General features: G+C 42.6%; 1 protein-coding gene and 1 long non-coding RNA gene across 5 annotated transcripts in view; one reads left to right on the forward strand and one right to left on the reverse strand.

Annotated features, from left to right (window-relative positions):
- LOC107051628 overlaps positions 1–5,524 on the reverse strand; it is a 41,251-nt gene extending 35,727 nt beyond the window's left edge. The window contains exon 1 of the long non-coding RNA XR_006931714.1: positions 4,326–5,524. This is a non-coding gene — a long non-coding RNA (uncharacterized LOC107051628). The remainder of the gene's footprint in view (positions 1–4,325) is intronic.
- An 837-nt stretch (positions 5,525–6,361) lies between these two features.
- KMT2E (lysine methyltransferase 2E) overlaps positions 6,362–23,053 on the forward strand; it is a 52,803-nt gene continuing 36,111 nt past the window's right edge. For 2 of the 4 annotated variants that reach the window (XM_046901954.1, XM_025153560.3), the window contains exons 1-2: positions 6,362–6,669; positions 14,185–14,244. The gene's annotated coding sequence lies outside the window, so the exon portion shown is untranslated. The remainder of the gene's footprint in view (positions 6,670–14,184; positions 14,245–23,053) is intronic. The other 2 variants (XM_040656620.2, XM_025153566.3) reach the window with 1 other exon arrangement.

Below are 23,053 nucleotides of genomic sequence, written 5' to 3' on the forward strand. Positions count from 1 at the left end.
ACTACCTTGACAAAAGCAACAGTTTCATTTCATCAAAAAGCAGCCTTCGAAATCAGTACAGGGGTAGTAACAGTATTAAAAAACATGCTCTCAATAAGTCTTTTAATTAGAAGGCCCGTTGTTTTTCCTGGAGGGACACCTCCTGTCTCAGATAAGACAGCAGTACAAACATTACAGCCCAAAATGGAGCAGCACAACTACCCCAGTTCAGCACTTAGAAGAGAATTATCCTGGTAGAAGACCGGACCAAAGCTACAGCTTAGGTTACACTAACAGCAGCACAACTATAAATCTCCAGTTCATTTTTCACTTAAATTTAGGGAACCACATGACAGTGATCTAATCGGGGAGGGCAGAAACATGGGAGGCAGGAACAAGACAGAACTAGATGTCAAGTACTTATTTTCCACACAGCTCTTCCCTCTTCTTGTGTCCCCCCCACTAGTTTTGACAGTGACACCCCAGATTGGCCACACAAGTTAGCCTTGGACTCGTAAGGGTTTGGTATATTGCAAGTGTATTAGCATTGCACCCAGTGGCTACCAAAGACCTGAACACGACAACCAACCAAGAAGAAGTACATATACTAATCATTGTACAAAGAATTGTACAAAGCTTCACCAACACAATGTTTCATTAGTTGTCAACCTACTGAGGTTAGCAAGAAGGAAACATGATTGTAGCCAGTCAGAAAGCTTCCCACTCTGAATACAGCAGTTAGACATCCTAATTGTGTACTTTTGAATAGGCCACACTGACCAGGACTACAGCAGTCTTCTGAAGTTAATCCTTTCTAGAAACATTAAGTAATGCTGCATTGCAGCTGCACTTTACTGTTGAAAAAGGAATGCTGCATATTTGTACATCATTAACAAGCTGTCAAACAGTGCTTCCACGCTTGACCACAAGAGAACCCTTACTACTCCTTCTGAGTCAACTAAAGCTTATCCTAACACAAACCCTCAAGTTGCACGCAAAGGATGCTCCTGTCCTGCTGCTCTTCAAACAGTCCTTCCAAATCCAGGTGGAAATATCTGTTGACACTGATTGGTTTCTGCTCAGTAGAAAGTCACTGGACGTGCAAGCAACACATACTAATTTGACAAGAGACCATTGTGACCCACTGAGATGACAAGTTTTTTTTTAAAGATTAGCTTAGAACTCTTCCAGTACAACTAATTCTTCACCAAGCGGTTCAGTTATTACATTACCAATCACTTCAGGAGCAAGAAAGCCTCCCTCAAGTTCCATGCTGTTCCAATGAAATAAGCTCATTAAGTTCAAAAGTCCTGTGAACTCTTAACTGGAATTCTGTTCTTTCCCAGCTTTAGCCGGAACATTTTTGTAGGTTATCCTATCAATGCATCTGAAATGACCCTGCCACCTGCTGTTCCTACAACTGTAGGTCAACCTAGTAATACCTTACATACATTTTTAAAAAAAATATGCCCAACTCCTTAAGCAAGGATTATAGTGATTCTGACTCTAAAACTGCCGTTAGGATTTGCCACTTCGATTCCTTAAGAATTGCCTCTTTAATAAGGGAAAAAAAAAAACCAAACAGGTAAAACTTGCACATCTCCATTCTTTCTCCCTGCAGCTGCTTCTTCCTATTCCTGTTCAAGCAGGACTGTTTGTGAAGCCATGCAGCCAACCTTCACATTAAAAAATGATCCATTCTAATCAGGCTTACACTAAATCTGTTCTCCTGTGCCACTTCCCACATGAACACTTGTGCCATTCCAAAAAAAAAAAAAAGGGGGGGGGGGAGTAGCGTAGAAGCAAGAATGAACAGCTGGGAAGAGGTACAGGATCATCTTTCAGTATGAGCACTGCTTCAGCTATGGCATTAATGCACACTCGGATCTATTACGCTTCGTATCCCTCTCTCCCTTCTCCTCTACGTACCCTTGAACTCTTGTCAGTCTTCATACGACTAGTACTGTAAACAGTACTGTTTAAATAACAGGTCTTAGCAAAAGCACAAACCATATACACATGCACAGACAGGCTACCGCAGCAAGTTAGGACCACAGGTCTCAATGCTGGAGAACACACAGCCAATTGAAATGCCTTCAGTAAAAGGGAAGAATTACAGTTAAGTAGAAACTGTTTCTCTCCCTGGTTGGCTACCATAAATACGAACTACTTTTTAAACACCTCCCTCTCCTACAGCTTCCTTTGTTTCCCATACCTTCCAGATAAAGGCACAGCTTACAGACTGGCCTTCAAGCAAATCCCCTTCCCATAGGTTTCTGTCTCAAAGCAGTATGTGCATTTGCTGTTATTCATCTGCAGCAGAAGTAATTTCAGAATACATCACAGACATAATTTCAAGACTGTGCTACACCACCACGAAAGTTATCACTTCTCAAAGAAGACAGTGCTTCCCTGAAAACAGCTAACAGGTCTGCCCTGAAACAAACAAAAATATTATTATTAGAGTATTCCTTCATTTCTGTTGTGTCATAAGAACAGAAGGACTCTGCAGTTCGAGTGCTTCTGCGACAAGCTACCCATTACACAGAACTTTTAAGAAAGTTCAGCTCTTAATTCCTAAAACTAAATCTGGTATTAATAGGTGCTGACTAAAAGGCTTCTTTACAAATTGAAGCTCTCTACCACATAGAAACTTTTGATTTCTGAGTATTCTATGAGCTACTTATGTAAGAACGTAAGTATTCAGTTTGTTCCCTTACAGTGAGAGAGACAACTGCTCCCCACTCTGTAATCATGGACTGCAAGCCTAAATGCAAGTGCTAATGAAGTAGAACGTGTTTTTCGTCATCTTCAGTTCACATTAACACTCTCCACTAAGTACATAGCCAGGAAATATTCATGTCAGGTCCCAAATAAAATCTGTTCTATCTCGTAAGAATTGCTGCGCTCTAGAAGCTTCTCTAGAAGATTCTATTACAAAGGGATTATTTACCTTGTGCTATAGTATGTCTATACAGGAAGAAACAATAATCCAGTCACTTACATGTTGGGTCAACAAACCAACGGCCTCCTCCTAACACTACTTCCACTGCTTCGTTTTTCTGAACAGCGTTAACAACCTCTAGGATCAAGAATCCTGCTCTTTGCAGTACCCTGCACAGAACTGGCTGCTGCAAGGCTCAGCTGACAGCCACCATCTGACATGCAAAAAAAGGGGGGTTTCTTTCAGGAAGCAGCATACATCACAGAAGTTAAGCTCAGATGAGATTCCAAACTTCAAAAAGCTTTGCACTGTCATCCTTTATTACTCTCTCTATTTCTTTCCTGGTACAAAGGAAAAATGTAGCACTATCAGATGTCCAAGCCCACTGCTCCCCTCCCCAGCACACATAACCTGCAGGCTCTAATTGCAGCTAATACGGACTGCGTACAGCAGCTCCCCCATTCCCAGCTGTTTCTTATGCAACCAGGCTCCACCTCACGTTACTTATGTAACACATTAAGTAGTGTCTATTATACAGGATTCTTCTACATTAGTCACATACTCAATAACTTCCATTCCAGTCGTTTTAACATAACGCATCCACCAGAAATTCAAGCTTCATGCCCCACCAGGTTGCCACTGCACAGAAAAGAAACAAACCACACCTGTGAACGTATTAAGACTGGAAACGCGCTGCCAAACATTTCTAAATTTAACAGATCACCATCATTCGCCTCAGCAATTTTAGCTGTTAAGTTTGCTTTCTGGGTCAGGTGCAGAGGCTCACGTTACGTTGTACCATATGAAAAAGAGATATGGGAACCAGCACCAAACTGCTCTGAACGCATGAGCACCCCACCCAAACAGTACAATGTGCCGCACTCCTTGAGAAGAAAAACGTGTTAGAATTGGAAAACATACATTTTTCACCCTCCCCTCCCCCCCCGAATCCTGAGATAAAATACAGAGCCAGAAAATATATTTTAAGGCTACAGAAATCCCAGGCCAGACTCGTGCTACCAGATCCTTCTCCAGCAACCCTCCTGCAGCAAGACAAGGGACACTCACAGTACCTGCATGACACAGGTCCGTTTTCCCTGCACACGCATCTAAATCCCTGTGCTAACAGTGCAGGCCCTCTTCGGCCTAACAGTAACGCATGCCACACTGCTCCTCCGTCAGGATCCACCAGCACACAAAGAACACTGGCACTGCCTTTCCCACCCAGCAGCGCCGTTCCCACAGAGCAGAGATGTGAGCAGGCTCCGGCCCTTCCCTCAGCCCCCCCCCAGTGCCACACGCTCCGCCACAACGCCGCACAACTGTAATGAGGTCACTTCACAGGGCCCAGAACCCTGTGTAGGGGCTCGGAGCCCGGTCGGTTACTCGGAGCCTGACTTACATCGGGGAGGGGAGGCCGAGGAGGGCGCTACGGCAGCGGAGGGCGGATGGAGGGCCTCCCCCGAGCGCAGCTACACCCGGGAGAGGGGCGGGGAAGAGGGAGAGCAACGAGAACCTTCCTCGGCGGCGGCTACGCCCTCACGCGCGGGGTTACGGGGGGGAAGGGAAGGGGAAGCGACGCGGCAACGGCAGCGCTGGGGGAGGGGAAGCACGGACTCTCCCGAGCGCCGCCGCCGCCGCCTCAGCCGCGTTGGGCGGCAGCCAAAGCCCACAGGAATGCAGCGCGGTCACATGACCTCCGGCGGACGTGCGGCTCCCTTCCCTCTCCAGGGAGACCCTGCGCCATCTTGGACTGACGCAGTTACAAAAGCAGGCGCAGGCCGCTCCTCTCTCTCTCGCTCGCTCTCTCTCTCTCTTCCCCCGCTCCTCTCCTCCCGGCCCCGCTAAAGAAAGAGAAGCCGAGGCCTGTTTCCCGCTTTCCTTTTCGCCGGGGATCCCCCGCCCGCGCCGTCCTCCCTCGCGCTGGGATCATGGCGCCCGTTTTCTCCCTTTGCACCAACCTCCCCCGGCAGCGCCGACCCTGCCCGGCTGCGGCGGCCCCTGCTGCAGGATGATGTCAGCGTCAGCCAATGGGGGCGCGCCGTGCCACCCGGCGGAGCCGCCGATTGGATGCGCGCAGAGCCCGCCCCCCCCCCCTCCCGTCTCAGTCACCGCCGCGGTTCGCTGCGGAGCCGCAGCCGAGGCTCGATTGGGGGAGGGGAAGAGGAGGGGAAGGAGAAAAAAAAAAAAAAAACCTACACAAAAAAACCGACGACCAAACCCACCGAGCCGCCGGCCGCCATTTCGCGCAACAACAGGGAGAACCCGAGCGAGCAGCCCCGGCCAAGCACCCTGAGGAGAGAGAGAGAGAAAGAGAGAGAGAAACAAGAGACACACGCACAGGAGAGTTAGACAGGAAAAAATACCCATAGACTCCGCCATGTCACAAGACGTTTAATCGCCCCCCTCCTCCCTCAGGCTCACTGCCCCGCCATAGCCGCCTCCGCTGCGTCCGAGCGGATCCCTTCACCTCGGCTCCCTCCTGCCGCAGAGCACCCGTTAGAGCCCCAAGCTCTGCCCGAGGGGCGGGGGGACGCTTAGGCTACGGCGCGGCCGCTAGTGGCTTCTCCAGTCACCCGCATGTGGCGGCTCCATCGAGGCAGGGCTGCGGCTGCCAGCCCCGCTTTTATCCGGTGCCCCGCGTTTGCGCACTGAAGGAGGCTCGCTCAGCCCCTGGTGGGCGTCGAATGAAACCCCAGCCGCCGCCTCCCCTCCCTCACTGCGCCGGAGGGGCTGAGGCCGGGCAGAGCGGGGAGGGGACGTGGTGGGGGGAGCGGCAGCGCCGAGCGGCCCGCCCGGTCCGCACAAAGCCGAACCATTCCCCCGCGCCGTTCCCTGGAGGAGAACGGGGATCGGCGCTGAGGGGAAGGAGCGCAGTTCCCGAACGCTCTGAGGAAAAGAGCGTTGTCACCTCAGCCCCTGGCAGTCGCTCGGAGCCCCGCACAGCCCTGACGCGGGCCCGCTCAAACCTCCCACTCCCCCCCCGCTCCTCCTCCATGCGGTTCTTCGTGCGCTCCGTGAGGAAAATTTACCCCTCTCTTTGAGATTAGCGACGAGCGGACGTAGCTGAGAGTAATGCCGGCCGCCAGCAGGATGCTGGGGTGGGGGGAGCGGCCGAGTTCGGTGCCCCAGAGAACGCGCCTCTGAGTCAATCCTCCCGCCGGTGTTCGGGGCCGCGCGCCGGACCCCTCTCGCCGTTCCCCCCCACCCCACGCGCCCCCGTCAGCCCCCAGCCGCTCCCAGGCCCCCGCCGCTCGCTTCTAAGGCGCAAAGAGCTTTTGTAAAATGGACACTGAGCGCTCGGCGGGCACGGCCCGCGCTCCAGCCCACAAGCAAAATGGCGGCTGTTTGGCTTCGCCTTGGTAACCCTGCCCCTGCCAGGCGGGGCGGGTGAGCCCCGTGCAGGGGGAGGGAGGGGAGTGCGGACGCCATTTTCCCAGAGAGAGGCAGTGACATAGAAGGGAGCGTAGGAGGCTGAAAGGAGGGAGACACGGGAGCAGGGGCGGCAGCGGGGTTTGTACACAGGTCCCGAGGCAGAGGCGCTTCTCAGCCGGACCCCGCCGGGCGCTGCGCACTCAGCTGGTGCTGGGGGAGGAGGGATCTCCCCGTTCTTTTCTTTCTTTTAGCAGAGTGCTGAGGGTCGGTCCTGCCCAGGGTAGGGCTCTCCGCAGTAGGGCGGCTGCAGCGGGCTGGGATAGGAGGGGGCCCGGCTGAGGGGTGCTGCTGTGGGCCTGTCACCATTCCAGGTGAGTCCGTGCTCGTTGCCACCGCGTTCTGCTGGGTGCTGGGGGAGGGGGCTGGGAGCAGGGGGTGAATGCCGTAGGGACGGCTCTCTGCCCCACTGACTGGGGCTGCCTGCCCTTGGAATGGGCTTAGGTTCTGCTGGAGTTGCCTTGCGTTCGTTTTTCCTTTTGTGGGGTTTGGCTAAAAAATGGCAGACTGTCGCTATAGCTTGTGAATATGGCGGGTTACTGTAGCTGGAGGAGCTGAGGAGATTTTTTTGGCAGTTCTGCCAGATTTATGCATTATGCCTGGAAAAAGAGCCGGGAGAGGCTGTTACGTGAAAACAGACCTTCTTCGGGCGGGTGGATTTTAAGAAGGGGTTTGTGTGTTATTGGGACTGCGTATCGAGTTGTATGAAGCTCAGGGAGATCTCTCCTCTTCCTCCATCCTGTATGTTTGTGCTTTGTGACACTAAAATGGTCGTTGTAGGCCTAATCTCCCTGCCTTCCACACCCCCGCCTCCCCTCTGCCCCCCGCTCTTATCTCTGCTCCTGGGTAACCTGGTGCAGGGAAGCTGTCCTCAGGAGTTTCTGTGCCAATTTAAAAGGGGATCGTTCTCCCCACCCCCTTTCTCGGGGTTGTGAGTAGTGATATTGGCGCATCCCTTTCTTGCTTCAGTGCCTGTAGCCAGCGTTCGCCTTCCTAGGCTGGCGGATTTTAGTCATAAGGAAATAAATAGTGGCGGAGCAGCCCCTATCCCTACAGACATAGGGGAGGGGAAACAAACGGTTCACTGTACAGTCCTTAATAGGGTAGAGAAACGTAATATAGTCTGATTATAAGGGTCCTGTATTCCCCCCATACTCGACCATTAGGGACGCGCGGTGGCCAGGAGCCCAGAGGTCCCTAACATGGTGTCGCTTGAGGGCAGGGGCTCAGTGCTGCAGCTAGGTTCAGGAATGTTTTAATCTATTTATTTACGTTATATTGAAGGCATAATAATGAAACGTTGCAGTTATTGAGGGCTTTGCTTGGAGAAAAGAGAGATTTATCCACGGTCGTAGCTAAAATGCATAATTAATTGATTACAATGACCATACTTTTAAAGTTACTTTTCAAAAAATGTGGAGTAAATTTTTTAATTTCCCTCTTTTGTCCTTTAGAGATTCTAAAAATGGCGGCCTCAGGCTGATGTTGTGGTAATCTAATCAGCTCGGGTCCTCCACACCCCATGCAGCGCGTTTGTCTGCGGCGTATTACAGCCTTACTCTGTTAAAATGAAAAGACTGTTCCCTTCAAATAACGCACAAAACATCTCTTGACTTTACTTCAATTTAAAAATGCTGTGTTCCAGCTGATTAATTTTATTGGTTATGTGTGTGAAAGGCAAGTGAACGAGACCACTCTTGTCGGGGAAGCGGGGGGTGGAAGGAGGCAGGAGTGCTTCTCTGAGGGGTGTGTATGGGTTGCTGTAAGGTGGTACGTCTGCCGGTGTAGTAATTTGGAAAAGCTCCTGCCTTTGCAATAGGTATCGTGTATCTGTCCATCCTCTCACCAACCTAAAAGCAGTAATATTTTCCAACTTAAGGAAATCCAGATAACTAATTCAGTCAGCCAAATTCTAGGTGGAATCACATTTGTGAACGTCATGTTCACCTTCCAGGAAATACCTTTGCTGGACGTTGGGGTGGTAATCCCCTGCCTTCATGATTTGGGAAAGCTGAAAGAACTTAATACTTGGGGAAATAATGTGTGCAGGATTATAACCTGTTACTCTATTAAGGCGTAGAATTTCTCCTGCGACCATGCAATCTTAATATTAGGCTTTTTCTTTAATTTGTATATTCCTGTATAAAACATGTGTATGAGAATACGCATACAAATACTGAGTGAAAGTGCAATTCCTAACCTCTTAATTTTTTTCAAAATGAAATATGAACCTTTTAGTATCACCACTATAAATATGTTTGGGTGGGGGGAAGGGAAGTCACAAGGATTTGGTGGTTGGTGTGGTGTGCTTTAATACAAACTATAAGGACTACAAGGTATACGTTCAACCGGCAACAACACAAAAGATGCACGTTTGTCACTTTTGTTTTTGTGTGCTTGTCTTTAATATTGCCCTTGGTTTGATGAAATGTGAGTTTGTATTCCAGTATAGCTTTAGAAGCTTCTGGATTGAAACAATCAGAAGTGAAGTACTGAAATGGCAAAATTGTCTTCAGTCTCTGAAGGATTTTAATGTAGCTACTAGTCATATATATCATGGCACAGATGCGTGGTTGAAGATACACCTGAAGTTGAATGTTAAGGTGGGAAGACTTATGGTGGTGTTAACGCTTGCCTTTCCGTGTGCTTTGAGGCCAAAAGCTGTGTGATTTCAACGACCAAGTGAGGTGTTAATGGGCCAACAATGCGTGCTCCCAATGATACCTTCCTCATGTTATACAAATTGTATTTATTTATTTATATTAAATTACATCTTACTCTTTGCTTATTAAAAAGGACACGGATATGGTTCTGAAGAGTTGTAGGTGCCAGCCTCTTGAAAAAACATTTGCCTTTTTTATTTCCTCTTTCGAGGTGTGCTCTTGATTACTTTTTTTAACACTACAACTTGGAGGGCTGCACCGCTGTTTCATGGCCTCAGTCATGTTCTCGGGCAGATGTCCAATTCCAGATTAACGTTAAAAGAAACCATTCTGTACAGTCTACAGAAAGTACTGTTGGGGGGAAAAATGAAATTCAGAAACTGGAATACCTGAACACAATTGCTGTGGATTACAGTTTTTATACATTAAGGCCTTTTTGGGAATTTTGAGGTCTTCCAATTTTCCTGTATATGTTACAGTGAGTCACTTTGTCTTTGTGACTCAGTTTCTCCATTTGCAAAACAGATCTGCGATCTGAAAACAGACCTGTTTAAGGAGACATTAGAAAGGAAATTCCAGCTTTATTTTGGAACTTCGTTGGTGTTGATTTGTTCATCAAAAATATTTCCCCAGCGCCAACTAACAAAAGTTCTGGAAAGAGAAGGTTTGCAACCTGAATTTTTTGAAAGAGATTTCTGATTTGCAGATGTTCTGTTACAATTGCAATTTTAATGCGTTAAAATAATCCAGAGGTCACACAAGTGGTTTTACAACTGTCTTTGGGTTTTTCCTATCTGCAGGAAAAATCTGCTCAACTGTCATAATTTTATGCATTCGGGGTAAGCTTTTTTGCCATTTCAGAAGCTTCAAAGAGGAAAAAATACTGGCTTTTGAAGCTGCACTTAGGGGAAGTTGCTTTTAGTACGAAAATTCAGATTACTATTTGGAGTTCCATTACCTCAAATCTCTGGTTAGGTTTCAGTGCACACAACTGGGTTAATAATTCTGCTGAAGTACAGTAATGGGCGTCATGCTGGATGGAGGCTGTACAGTTGAAGGCCGATTCCGGTTTGATTTAAGAACGATCTTAATTTTAGTAAGGCTGCTTGTGGGATTTAGCTAAGGATCGATGTATATAACCATTGAATCATGCCATTGCTCTAAATAGATGAATATAAATGAAGGTGTAATGGAAGTATTCTGCCATTTTCATATAAAAATGTAACGAAATTGAGTCGAGTGATGTGGATATAAAATAAAAGCCGATTCAGAGTTCCGGAGTGATCCTAAGCAAGTCCAGCTATGCTGCTGGTCTTGTGACTTCCATACAAACGGTCATTTGTGAATTCCTCTCAAAAGCAAATTTTGTTGGACAGTGTTTCTGGAGCAGGTACTGTGTTCCCATGTTTCCACTCTGCAAACAGTAGTTTAGATTTATTGCTAAGAATGAAATAAGGCTTTTTTTTTTTTTTAACTGAGATGCCTTACTTGCTTCAGCACATGTAGAATGTGGGTGAAGGAAGGAAAGAAAAACACTTTTTGTTCCTTATTCTTTCAAGTTAAGGATTATTTGCAATGTTAATTGTGAACTAGAGCTTTTTAAGGGTGCATGGTGAATGTTGCATACAGTCATCTGCTTACTAAAAAGAACTTCACCCTTAAAAGTTGACCTAATCTCTTTCAGGATCCAAAATTCTGCTTGTGACCTACAAAAAAAACCTGCTATAATCGAGTTCAAAGACAAAACGGTTGTTACCTTTAAGGCATAACAAAGAGCTTATTTAAGAGAAACCTTGTCAAGGTTTCATATATTTGCTAGCAGATACTGAGATTATTTTTACTTCCTTTTGCGAATCTTAATGTGTTAATGAAACTGGCAGGATTTTAAGCTCTGTAGGTTGTTAGAAGATTGTAGTAATTGAGGCTGCCTGTAAGCCTTTGAAGAGAGTTTTGTTGCACAAAGTGTATTTTTTAACATCTGACTTGAATGTTTTCTCTGTTAATTTTTTCATAAAGTAAAATATTTGTAAGACCTGTGGTAAATTGGTGTCCACTGAAGTTGTTTGCTTCAAAAGCACAAATGAAAGATAATGGCAGCAGCATGCAGATTGCATCCTGTGCAAGTGAAATGTTGTAGTTTTGCATATTTTATTGTAGGAGTGCTCTCTCTCCTTTCATGTGATAGTTTATACACAGCTTAGATTAACATGCAGTGCTGTAAAACTTATATGAGGCTTGCAAGGGACGAGCAGTTTGGCAAATCAGGCCTAGGATTGAATGCCAAAATAAGAGAGATTCTAGTTTTAGGTTAACAGTTTTTGAAAGATGTATTGGATTGAAATGTAACATTTCAGGTTCAGATAAGATTTTTAAGAAGTTTATTCTCATCTCTAGCCACATTCTGTGTATTGTTTTATGCCACCATAATCTAGGTAATCATTCACTTTCATATCTTTATCTTTGAAAGAAATACTGTCAGGTTCAAAGAGGGTATTACATGAGTAGATTTTAATGACGTTATTGTAGTTTAGATTGCAGCTTTAAAGAAGGACCTATAATCTCTTGTGCACTGTTGATTTTTTTACAAATAGATGATATGGAAAATGGTTAAAGGACCATCCTCTGTTCCCAGAATGAGAATTAAAGGCGTATATGGGATATAGGTTTGGATCTTTTAACTGGAAGAGTTCTGAGTATTTAAATTGATTCAGTGTTCATTATTTCTTAACTGCTCTAATTGGACTGTGTCTATAGATAGTTTGTTGGTTTTTTTTTTTCCTTTCACAGAAGGTGATGCTCTTATTTTGCCTTGAGTAGACAAAGACGCAAACTCCTCATTAGTATGGTTATAATGGAACTGTGTTTCAGTATCACAAGACAGCTGATATTCCAAGTCTAGACAGTTAATCCTCTCTTAACTGTTGGTTTAAAGAAACTTTCTTGAATGAAGTATGTTTTTGGTATTACTACTTAAACTGAAACTGAAGGCTTGAGAATTATAACAGTTTATTTAAAGTTTTTGGGGGGAAAGTTTGAGATTACACCTCATTCGGTTTCTGAAGGTGTTGTAGAACTGTGAAGGAATTACTACTAATTTTATACAGAATTGATTTAAAAATTAAAATAGCTATCTTCCTGTCTGTGAGGATAAGTTAGTCCTTCAGATGTCTCACCGAAGCAGTAAGTTGGTTGGTTGGTTTTGTTGTTTGTTTTTTAGCAGAGTAGGAAGGCTTGATGAGAATCTTAATACTCATTACCAAAAATTATGTTACTATCATTCTTTAAAGACAAAGAAAAAAACATACATGATATTCAGACATCTGTTCTCTGCTCTCTCCTTCTTTACAGTCACTTACATTCTCTTCCCTGGAAGCAATTAAAAGAAGCTCTGCATCTTCTTTTTTCCTCTATATGGCAGTAGTGTTCAGAGGTGAAAGCTGTATTCTGTGCTTCCATTGCTGGGCAGAATCTCTTTGCTGTGTTTATTCCGAGATTATGTATTTCTTATCTTTGTTGCTGCAATTAAAATACAAACTGAGCTCTTATTTGAAAACAAATCTATGAGGGTACAAATGTGGAATCTTTAAACTGCTGAACACAAATCAGTCAGTATACTTTTGCAAGGTGTTTGCAATTGAAAATGAACTGGGTTTTATTCATTTTTGATGTTAAACTTTGGTGTTTTTTGTGGCTGTCCTTGAACATGATGTAGTCATTTCCCCACTTCCCCCCCCTCCCTCTCTGTTCCCTTGCCATCTCCCTCCCAAAACCTTAGTAAAGAACATCAAAATATTACCAGGTTTGTGCCAAGAAATACAGTCCAGGTTGACTTGTGGTTAAAATTGTGTAAAAAGGGTTTTTTATCTACTGGAAAGAATTAAGGTTTGTTTGGAAGAGTGCTACTTTGCCTGGCCTATGCTGAGGTTCCTGGGCACAAGTGCAGCAGGCAGTTGAATGTCTATAAACTATTTGCAGAATTAAAAATGGAAGCGCTGTTGTGCTGTTCATGTGAGTCAAATGTCACCGATAAGGCAGAGGAACTGTTTTTTGTTATTCTTTCTGTAATCTACCTCAGTGAAAACAAAATAGTGATTAGTTTGGCTGAAATGTCAGACTTTGAAAAACTGTTAACAGTTTACTTATTCTATAGTGGATATCTAACAATTACAGTAGGCCTCCAAATCTTATTGTGCAGCAGAGAAACGTAAATGAATTATTTTACTTGCTGCTGTGAAGCCAGCAAAATGCCAAGATTAAGCCACTAACTGTTGTGTGTATGTATTTGTAGCCTCACGTTCCCTCTCCCTCCAGAAGCCTGACTTCTTTCTTGTGAGAAATAGTGGCCCTTACAGTTCAGTCCTCCCAGGGGCTGACCTGCCCTTATCTGTATGGTTACGTTTAGTTGCCCTTACAGACACTGCCGACAGGGAACGCGTGTGGTAAATTGACTGTACATACTTGCAGAAACACTTTATACTTGGAAATGATGAAGAATAACTTCTGGGAACAGACTTAAGTGGTTTTCTTTCTCAAGGAATCCTCATGTAACTTAAAAAAAAAAAAAAAAAAAAAGCCTGCATGTTTAATCAACAGTTATTTTCCAGTTTACATTAGATGGAGCAAAGTGCTTGCAGGGAGACAGCTGATGCAAATAATGACTTAAAACTGAGATATTTTAACAGGGAAATTGATTTATTAGTTTTCTTAATATTTGATTTTTATATCTTGTGGTGATACAGCGCAACATATGACTGTTGCATGGCTGAAGCTGCTGTATGGTTCCCAAGGCAATAAGCAATATTGTTATCAAAAAGTAGTCTTCTCAAGTTCCTTCATACACTGCACTTGTATATTTTAATTTCTTGATTCTCCTCTTCAAATAATTGTTAATGCTAAAGTGGGTGGACCTTTTTGTGCCTGGTTTACTTTAAGAAGTATGGCAAGTTTTTAGTGAACGTAAGTAGGCAGACTGGATGATTGGCAGTTAATTTTTAATTTGGGGGATTGGTTTTCTGTAAATGTAAGAACAAGTCTACAAGCATGCTATTTTCTGTATGCCTCTGATTGCAGTTGCTTTCGTAGATTTCAGTAAATTAGTTCTTACTCTTTCTGTAACTGCATTTGCCTTTGTTTCCCCTCTACCACTCATTCTTTTTCTCTTCCTAGTCCCATATTTTGTTTAACTTCCACTGAGAGACGAAAAGAAGGAGTGAAGAGAGAGAAGAGGTAAGGGGAAGTCTTACATATGTTTTAATGGACTGGCATAAGTACTGTCACTTCTATAAGAATATACAAGAACAGCGCTCTTGAATGGGATGGTGAAGGTGGGGGGAGAGCCTAGAACCCTTGGAAGCTGGTTTGTTATATGGCAGAAGCTTTGACTGACAGACTGCTTTTGGACTCATGCTGAGTTTGTAAAGTACAGCCTTATTTTCGCTGACTAGAATTGATGTAATGCAAGTAATGATGTGCATACTGTAGAACTGATACTTCAGTGATGGAGAACCAAGTTTTTGTTACATGAATTTTGAATCCAGTGGAGGTGGCAGTTTTCTTTGTTCTCTATCCCAAAACCAAGATCGGTTTATGAAGTTGGCTTGTCATTCTAAACAAGACTAAGGTCTTTGAGTGTAAAGTTTTACATTTGTTCTATCATAATATTCATAAATATGCTTTGACTGTTTTGGGAGCTGGATTAAAAGCCAAGTGGGCGGAGCAGCCTTACCCTTTAGTAGTTTGACTGTAACAGCCTTGATTCTTTAATAAGTTGGTTTAATGATGACTAGCGTTAAAATACAATTTCATACACTTAGTAACTTATCACTGTTGAAACTGAGTGAAAATCCTGAAGGGAATGGGAAGGGACAGCTGTGAGCATTGTCCTGGGGGAGTCAAGGAAAAGCAGCATAATTGGCCATTACTTGTTCTGTGTGCTGGCAGCTGTCATATGTATAACTCCAAACTAACCGCAGAGGTCCTTTTTTGGATGTTTTGGTTTTTTGCTACATGACAACATGTGAGAAGGAGCTGAGGTGGACCTGACTGCTGACAGTGTGTAGGTCAGTGTGGCTGGCACAGGAGGGAACTGAGGGGCTTGTGGTAAGGCCAGGACTAGCTCACATTGTGATGAGGAAGATAAGGAAGAGGACACTGCTATGAGATAGAGAGAGCACGAGGTCTTGCAAGAATGTTTTGATACAGACTACAAGTGCATGGGAAATCAGATTATTCTAGAACAAATCATTTCTCCTGTGTGGTATACAGGAGTTGGTCATTAATGGTACCCTGTTGTTTATACTGTATCTGAGTGTGCCTACTGTGTCTTACTGGGGTTTTTTTTGTTTGGTTTTTCTATCTTTTACCCTCTTTTGTCTCATTCTAAATTTAAAATAGACTAACTTTTCTGTCAGGTTACCATGGAGAGCAGCAGTCAGCATTTGTCTGAATTTGAAGTCATAGTTTCTGAGCATGACTGCTTCTGACTGCAGCTTCAGTGATGGAATGCCTGGGAGTTGGATATCCCTCCTAATCTCTTAGCAAAATCTGTACTATGGTGAAGCTTGTTGGGGGGGAAACTTCCTTGTGAGCAAGATTAGTCATTTATTCATTTATTCTGCTTCTTGGTCTGGATAAAGATGTGTTATCTCCTTGGAAGCAGTCAGCAATAAATAAATATTCCAATTAATTTGATAGGTTGTATTTAATCTGTGTATATAAATCTGCTGCATGTGTTTCTTACAGATTACTCTGTATGTGTGTGTAGATGCATATGTGTTTATATGTGTGTATATATATATGTGTACACATGCTATAGTTAACTCTCGTTATATATTTGAATCATACCTAGCATATTCCATTAAAATGTCAGAGTGCTCAGAACAATGATAAAAAGCTGAAATTCAGGAAAACGTGGAATTGTTTTAATGAACTTTTCTTAGTGTTTTGTTTTTTCCATGTAACACACCCCATGCCTGCAATTAGAAAATGGATTTTTAAAAAGTGGATTGCAGACAGGGAAGCAGGGAGGGATACTCAAGTTTTTGAGCTGTTGGCTGTGTGACGGTTCAGGACAGAAGTTTTCCACACTGAATTTGTGGGCTGTGACACACTTTAATGATAGGTGCATTGTTACTCAGAAATTTCTCCTATATAGATTACGTTGAAGCATAGGTATATAGTATATTGACATTTTCTAGATATGTTCTTGTGGGCTTCTTAGTGAGAAGGGTGGTTCCCATGACTGCAGGTTAAATTGTTGGCCTGTAAATCTGAAGGCAGGCATGACAAGAATTGCTTTTGCTAATGATTGCAAAACACGTATGAGCATATGATGTAATTGGGCTTGAGGGGGGAGGAAAATGTTCAAATTGCATACTGAATAAACTCATAATAACTTATGTATAGGAGACTTTTCAGAATGCTTATCCTCTAAATTCTGGTGCTTTCTACTTGCCTTTTTGCAGTACGTTCGGTAGGCTCAATTTTAAGATACTTAACTGAGTTTCTGAGTGTTACATTGAGTACCAACATTTCAAAAATGCTTTTATCCACCTCCGCTTATAAAGAAAATATTTTTGAGGGGAAGGCAGGCACCAGCATACCATACAGATTATTTTTCCTGATGTGGTTAAAAAAAAAATCAAACAATAATATTTCTTGATCATGTCTCTGTTAACCTGAGATGTCTTCTGTAAACAAATGACACCGATGTCAGTACTAGTCACTAGAGGTATGAAAGTAATACTGTCTTGTCAGTCTCTGTGTCTTGTTTACAAGAACCCCATTGCTGTGAAAACCTGTAGTTAGGTTCAGATTGATCCTGTACGACTGTGTGTGGAGCCAAGATGAACAGATAGTAAGATGAATTTTCTCTTGGGAGCAGAAGCTGGAGTTATTAGGTTTAATGGTATATGAATATAGTTATTTTGCTTTTACATTCAAATTGACGTAAAGTTATAACCAGATCAGCATCATGTGGTAGTTGAGCGGAAAGATCTGGCTTGACTCAAGGCTATCATGCAACTAGTCTGTGTAGTTTGTGTTTGAATTTTATCTGTAAATGTGATAACTCTTCTCTACCCTTCCTGCTGTTCCTAGGCCCGTAAAGGGTAGAAAATTGATTGTCCAGATAAGTAACTTTGTCTCAGCAATTTCACTGGTTCCAGTAAGCTTCAATTTAATTCCCTCAGATTTGTACGTGCCACTCAAAGAAGGGTCGTACTGTGTGCACTGCCTATATTCTGATACCTAAACCTTGCTCCAGGAAATCCTTCTTAATGTTTTGCATGTAGTTACAGAGTGTGGGACCATGAGTTTAGGTTAGAAAGTTATGATTTATTTTTCCCCCTAGTTATGTGTGTATTGTATACAGACCTTGTGAAGATGCAGAACAGACAAAACAGAGATGGTAATTAGTGTTAATCTTTGCAGTGGCATTCAATCAAGACTTTGAGGTAAATTTGCGTGCATCAATATAAAATCTAAATTATTTGTCTTAAATTGGTGCTGTTTCCTCTCTTGAAATAGCCAGGATTCTGATTAGATTTTTCATCCTTACAATTCTGTCCTGCATTTACAGACATCCTGGTAATAACAGAGACCCTGTCGTACCCTTTGATGAAATCCCAACGTCTTGAGATACCTAAAATATGACTACATTCTTTTTTTCCACTTTGTAGACATTATTTGGCAAATGTTGACTGGTAGGGACAATTGGTAGAAAATGGTATCGAAGTTCTTCATGCATCCATTGAAGTCATGCAAACAGTCCAACAGAAACACGAAGAGACCATGTATTCATGTAATGCTGACTGATGTAGGAAAAAAAAATGTAATGATACCTTTAGTTTATAAGTTCACCGATGTTCCTTTATTAATTCAAAAATGTTGTATTGCAACTTTTTCAATTCTACTAGAAAAGTTTATAGTGTTTTTTTTCCTAATTGAAAAGTGTTTTCCCTTGTTATCTATCGTGCTGTGGTAGGATATGGAAACCTATTTATGGGAAAGGAAACACAAGCAACAATGACATTGTTTAAAACAAGCAAAAACAACTAAAGAACAAACTCTGATATAACAAATAGAATGTTAAAAGCGGGTTTGTTCCCTGTCCCTTCTTCCCCTGTTTGGTTATCCTGGTTACCTATTTGTGGTAAGTACATGAGGTTGCCATGATACGCTTGGTGCTACCATCACCTCTTACCTTTAACTTCTCATAGAAGTTTTACTTCTCTGCACCTGAATGAGAGCTTTAGTGTGCTTGTCCTTACAGGGTAGGTTCTAGCAGGCTTCTTAGTTATGTTTCTCTTATCAAATAAGGTGAAATGTCATGCAGAGGTGGGCTACTAAGTATCATAGAATGATAGAATGAATCAAAGCTTGGGCTGGAGGTGCACCCTAAGGATCATCAAGTTCCAGCCCTCCTGCCACAGGCAGGGCCACCAAGTTACAGATCAGGTCAGGTTGCCCAGGGCTCCATCCAACCTGGCCTTGAACACCTCCAGGGATTGAGCATTGTGTCTGGGCAGCCTGTTCCAGTACCTCACCACACTCTCTGTGAAGAACTTCCCTGACATCCAGTCTAAACCTTCCATCCTTGAACTTAAAACCATTCCCTCTTGTCCTGTCCCTACCTATGCAAGTAAAAAGTTCATTCCCCTCCTTTTTTTATAATCCCCTTTTAAATACTGGAAGGCTTCCATGAGTTCTCCTCGCAGCCTTCTCTTCTCCAGGCTGAACAAGCCCAGCTCCCTCAGCCTGTCTTCACGGGGGAGGTGGCCCTCCTCTGGACCCTGTCCAACAGCTCCACATCTTTCTTGTGCTGGGGGCCTCAGACCTGAATGCAGTACTCCAGATGGGGTCTCACGAAGGCGGAGTAACGAGGGACAGTCACCTCCCTGTCCCTGCTGGCCACCCCTCTTCTGATGGAGCCCGGGATACCATTGGCCTTCTGAGCTGCAAGAGCACACTGCTGCCTTATGTAGCTGATACTAGTATGAATTGTACCTTTCCAGGTACAGCAAGTATTATCTGGTTTCCTTTGACTTGGAAAAAGGTTGTATGATGTTGAAAGAGCTTACATATAAAAATATATGAATATATGAAATATATTAAGAAGAAAAAACAGAACAACAGCACCTAGAATACCTACACAAAGCCTACATAGAAAATACCATAGAAGAAATTAATTGTCTGGACTCTTTATGTTTAAAGGATTGGTAGCTGGTTGATAGCTGATTATGAAACCTAGTTGGTGTCATCGGGACAGTTTGGCTAGATTTCAAATCCTTAATTTTCACGTGCACCCTGTCAGGGTGATCTGCCATCTGCTTGTCTCCTGAAACTATTTGGTGTAGCTTTTGGTGGTTCCACAAGAAACAAATGAAAGGGGAAGGGGTGAGAAGACATGCTGATCAAGTAGGCCTGTAGTTCCCTTCAGCCAACAGCTGATCAGAACTGCGCTTTGAGTATTTGAATCTTCTAGAATTAGGTCCAAAAATATTGGTGTAACTTCAGGAGATGACCCATTTGACTTGTGGCTGAAGAGTTAGACCCTCTGTACTTGTGGTTGTGTTTTTTCTTCTCCTCCTCCTCCGTATACCAGTGAAAACTTTTTTCATCTTGTGTCACATAATTGATCTTAGAAGGACAAAGCAGAAAGGAAACATGTGGTCTTCATTAAACCACAGAATAATATTGTGTAAGTGCAATACCTCAGGGAAAACGTGTAACTTACTTTCTGTTGTTTAACGCATAAATGATGTTCTTTGTATAAAGCCACACAGATGAAATAATCTGGAATGTGTTCTTACAATTCCTCTGTTAGAGCACCATTCATTTAAAAATACTGGTTCTGGCATCATAAGCAAAATAAATTGTGAGCAGTAGTGGTGAATTTTCAAGTATCTTTTATTTGATAAGGCAGTTAAGTCAGCAAAGTCATGTTTGCTCTCTAGAGAGAAGAATTGCTGTAGAAGTTGTAAACCACTGCGATAAAGTGAAAATGGAAAAGTGTGGTTAAGTTTTTTTTGCAAGAGGTTGACCGTGCACAAGTTAGATGTTTTAACCAGGTGAAACAAAAGCATTCATCTTTTTTATGATAGTCGTATTACTGGGTAAGGCCTTTTTAGGCCTTACCTTAGAAAGAGCTAATAAATCAACTTCGGACCAGAAGCTTTTCTGCAGTGCTTTTTAAACTCTGTGACTTTAAAATTTACTGGACAAACCACCTTGGTCTTTCTAACTTCCAAATTAACGTGCTACTTGCAGAAAGACTTCTTTTCAGCAGCAAGTTGTGTATAGTCTGCTTGATGGCAAGAGCTCTTCTCTACCCCCCTTCTTTCAACTCCTCCCTGCCAACAACTTCAGTAAAAAGCACCTATAAAAATTTCTTTAGATAGCCATGGGTGCCAGAATTCTGGCCGAGTAAGGACTTGAAATAAATGCTGAAATTGAAAAGTGCTATGTTATGATACCAGATAGTATGTTATGAATTTTTTAAGTATCGAGCTTAACAGGATAAATAATCCCTTTTAGGATGGATAAGGAAAAATGATCCCGAATGATTACATTATTGTCTGTTCTGCACTGTCCAAATTTTGTAGTCCAGATATAATCCATGAAAAATAGTGGGAATATTTTAATGTCATGACCATACTTTTCATTGTGACATGACAGAAAATAATTTTCCTTCATCTGAAACCTGACATCAGTGTTGTTTATTGTTGGATAGTTTATATGATTGTATCTCCAGTAAAATATATATATATATATATATATATTTTTTTTTTTTTTTTAAAAGAAAATTAAGTTTAGAAAACCCAAAAAAACAACCACCATCACCAAAAGCTATTTTGAGTTTGAGAAAGCTCACAGTAGGTGAGATCTTGATCCCAGACTATGGTGTCCTGTGTGTCCTTTAGACATAGAGTGAATCAGAAAATGGCTTAGGTTGGAGTGGACCTTTAAGATCATGGAGTTCCAACCCCCTGCTATAGGCAGGGACACCTCCCTCTAGACCAGGTTGCTCACAGCCCCATCCCACCTGGTCTTGAATGCTTCCAGGGAGGGGGTATTCCAAACCTCTCTGTGCAACCTGTTCCAGTTCACCACCCTTAGAGGGAATAATTTCTTCCCAATATATAGTCTAAATCTGTCCTCTTCCAGTTTAAAGCCATTTCCCTTGTCCTGTTACTATCTGCCCTTATAAAATGTATATACTTTGTAGCATACTGAAGTTGTTTTTTAGAGTGTTCTAATTACAGGCACAAAGTAAAAATCCCTATTATGCTAATGATTTGTTAGTGTAGGTGCAACTGAAGATAACAGTGGATCAGCGTGTCTTAACATGTGGTAGCTGATTTACCTGGATCAAACAAGTTGATAATTTCCTTTCGGATAGTAATTAATTCAGACTTGTTTTCTTCTGGAAAAGGGAACTAAATGGAAACTGAAGTTTTGTGTAAGCTGTAAATGAGGTTTCTGTAGGGCATGGTTTCTGCCCTATGAGTAAGCTGTGGCAACACCATGAACACTCACTGAAATAGTGAGAGGGATTGGGGATTTCTTTTATGCCTGCTATTTCTCTATACCTGCTTTTAGTTTACCAGTTTTTTCTCGCTCATTATTCTTGAAAATAGTCTGTTTTGATCCTCAGTTTTATGCATAGCTAGTGATACAGTGTGATGTTTTTTGATACTTGGTAAGGAAATGCTTAGTGTTTACTATGAGAAAGCAAGAGGCTTTGCTCAAGCAACAGCTGGTTGGCCTGATTCTTTTCTACTCCATTGCACTTGGTGACTCATTTAGTGGGACCGAGATGCAACTCGGTCTTTCCTGAGGAGCAGCAAACTGGAGGTTTAGACACTAAAAAGCACACTGAGGTGTCAGGCTTCAATAATGAGATCAAATGTATTAGGTGAAGACTTGCTGTCAGTCTGTCCCTTCGAGATGTTCATTATTTTTAGCTGCTGCTTCACCATCCTGTAGATGCTGACTTGATCAACAAGAGAAGCAAATTCAAGTTTGTCCGCAGTGCTTTTCTGAAAAGTCCTTTTTACAAGTACACCATTTTCCACGAGGCTGCTTAGTTTTTCCTTGGCAGCACCGTGTGTTCGGCAAGGAGGAGTGTGTTAAAATGTTGGGTCTCAGAATTCTTGGGCTTTTGTAGTGCTACATCCTAGCCGAAGTGTATGTCAGAAGGAAGAATTGTATGTATTAAGTTACTTACTGTATATGTTTCATTGCTGAGTAGTCTAGATTCTTGCAGTTCTGCCATGGGAAGGACTTTACAATTCTTCAGTAAGCAAGTAGTGAAGATGAGGGTGTTTTGCTTCAATTACCTGCTTACATGTCTACATCAGGATGTGAAATCACATTTGTTTACTAACCTGTGAATAGAGGGGCTAGTTCACAGCTCTTCTGTGTTCAGTCTGGTATTCCCCCTACTCTGTAAGAGAAGTGCGTGACCAGTAATAACTGCCATAACAAGTGGGATTGGTTTTGTTTACTTGCGTGAATGGTTTTAAATTGTATCCTTGCTCTACAACTAAAAACTACTACTGATTTTTTTTGTTTGTTTGCCACTTAAGAAAATCACTTCTGAAAAAAGTCCCTCTGATGTGTGTCTCTTCCAACAATAATCCATAAAAATGAGATCAAAAATGTCATTTCATGTAATTATTTGTTAATCATCATAATTATTTTGGCTTTAAAAGATACGGAATGGGAGTTCTGGCTTTCTTTCACGGCCTTCAGTTTGTGTTGCAAGCATTGGAGGCTTGGGGTTTTTTTCAACCCTCTAGCAAAAGTCAGGAATGCTTTCTGAGAAATGCATTAAAAGAGTTTGTTACAAGATTACTATTGAAAGTTAAAGCAACTGAGCTCTGACACAATGGACCTGTAAGGAAGTGTACCTGATGTTCAGTATGTATGCTTTAAAATGAGTCTTTGTTGTGTCATGGAGTATGATGAATGAATTTTTGTGATCACCAATTTAAATGATAATATTTTCATTAGTTTGTAGTATTTATGAGTC

This window comes from Gallus gallus, chromosome 1 (assembly GCF_016699485.2).
Source record: "Gallus gallus isolate bGalGal1 chromosome 1, bGalGal1.mat.broiler.GRCg7b, whole genome shotgun sequence".
Lineage (NCBI taxonomy): Eukaryota > Metazoa > Chordata > Aves > Galliformes > Phasianidae > Gallus > Gallus gallus.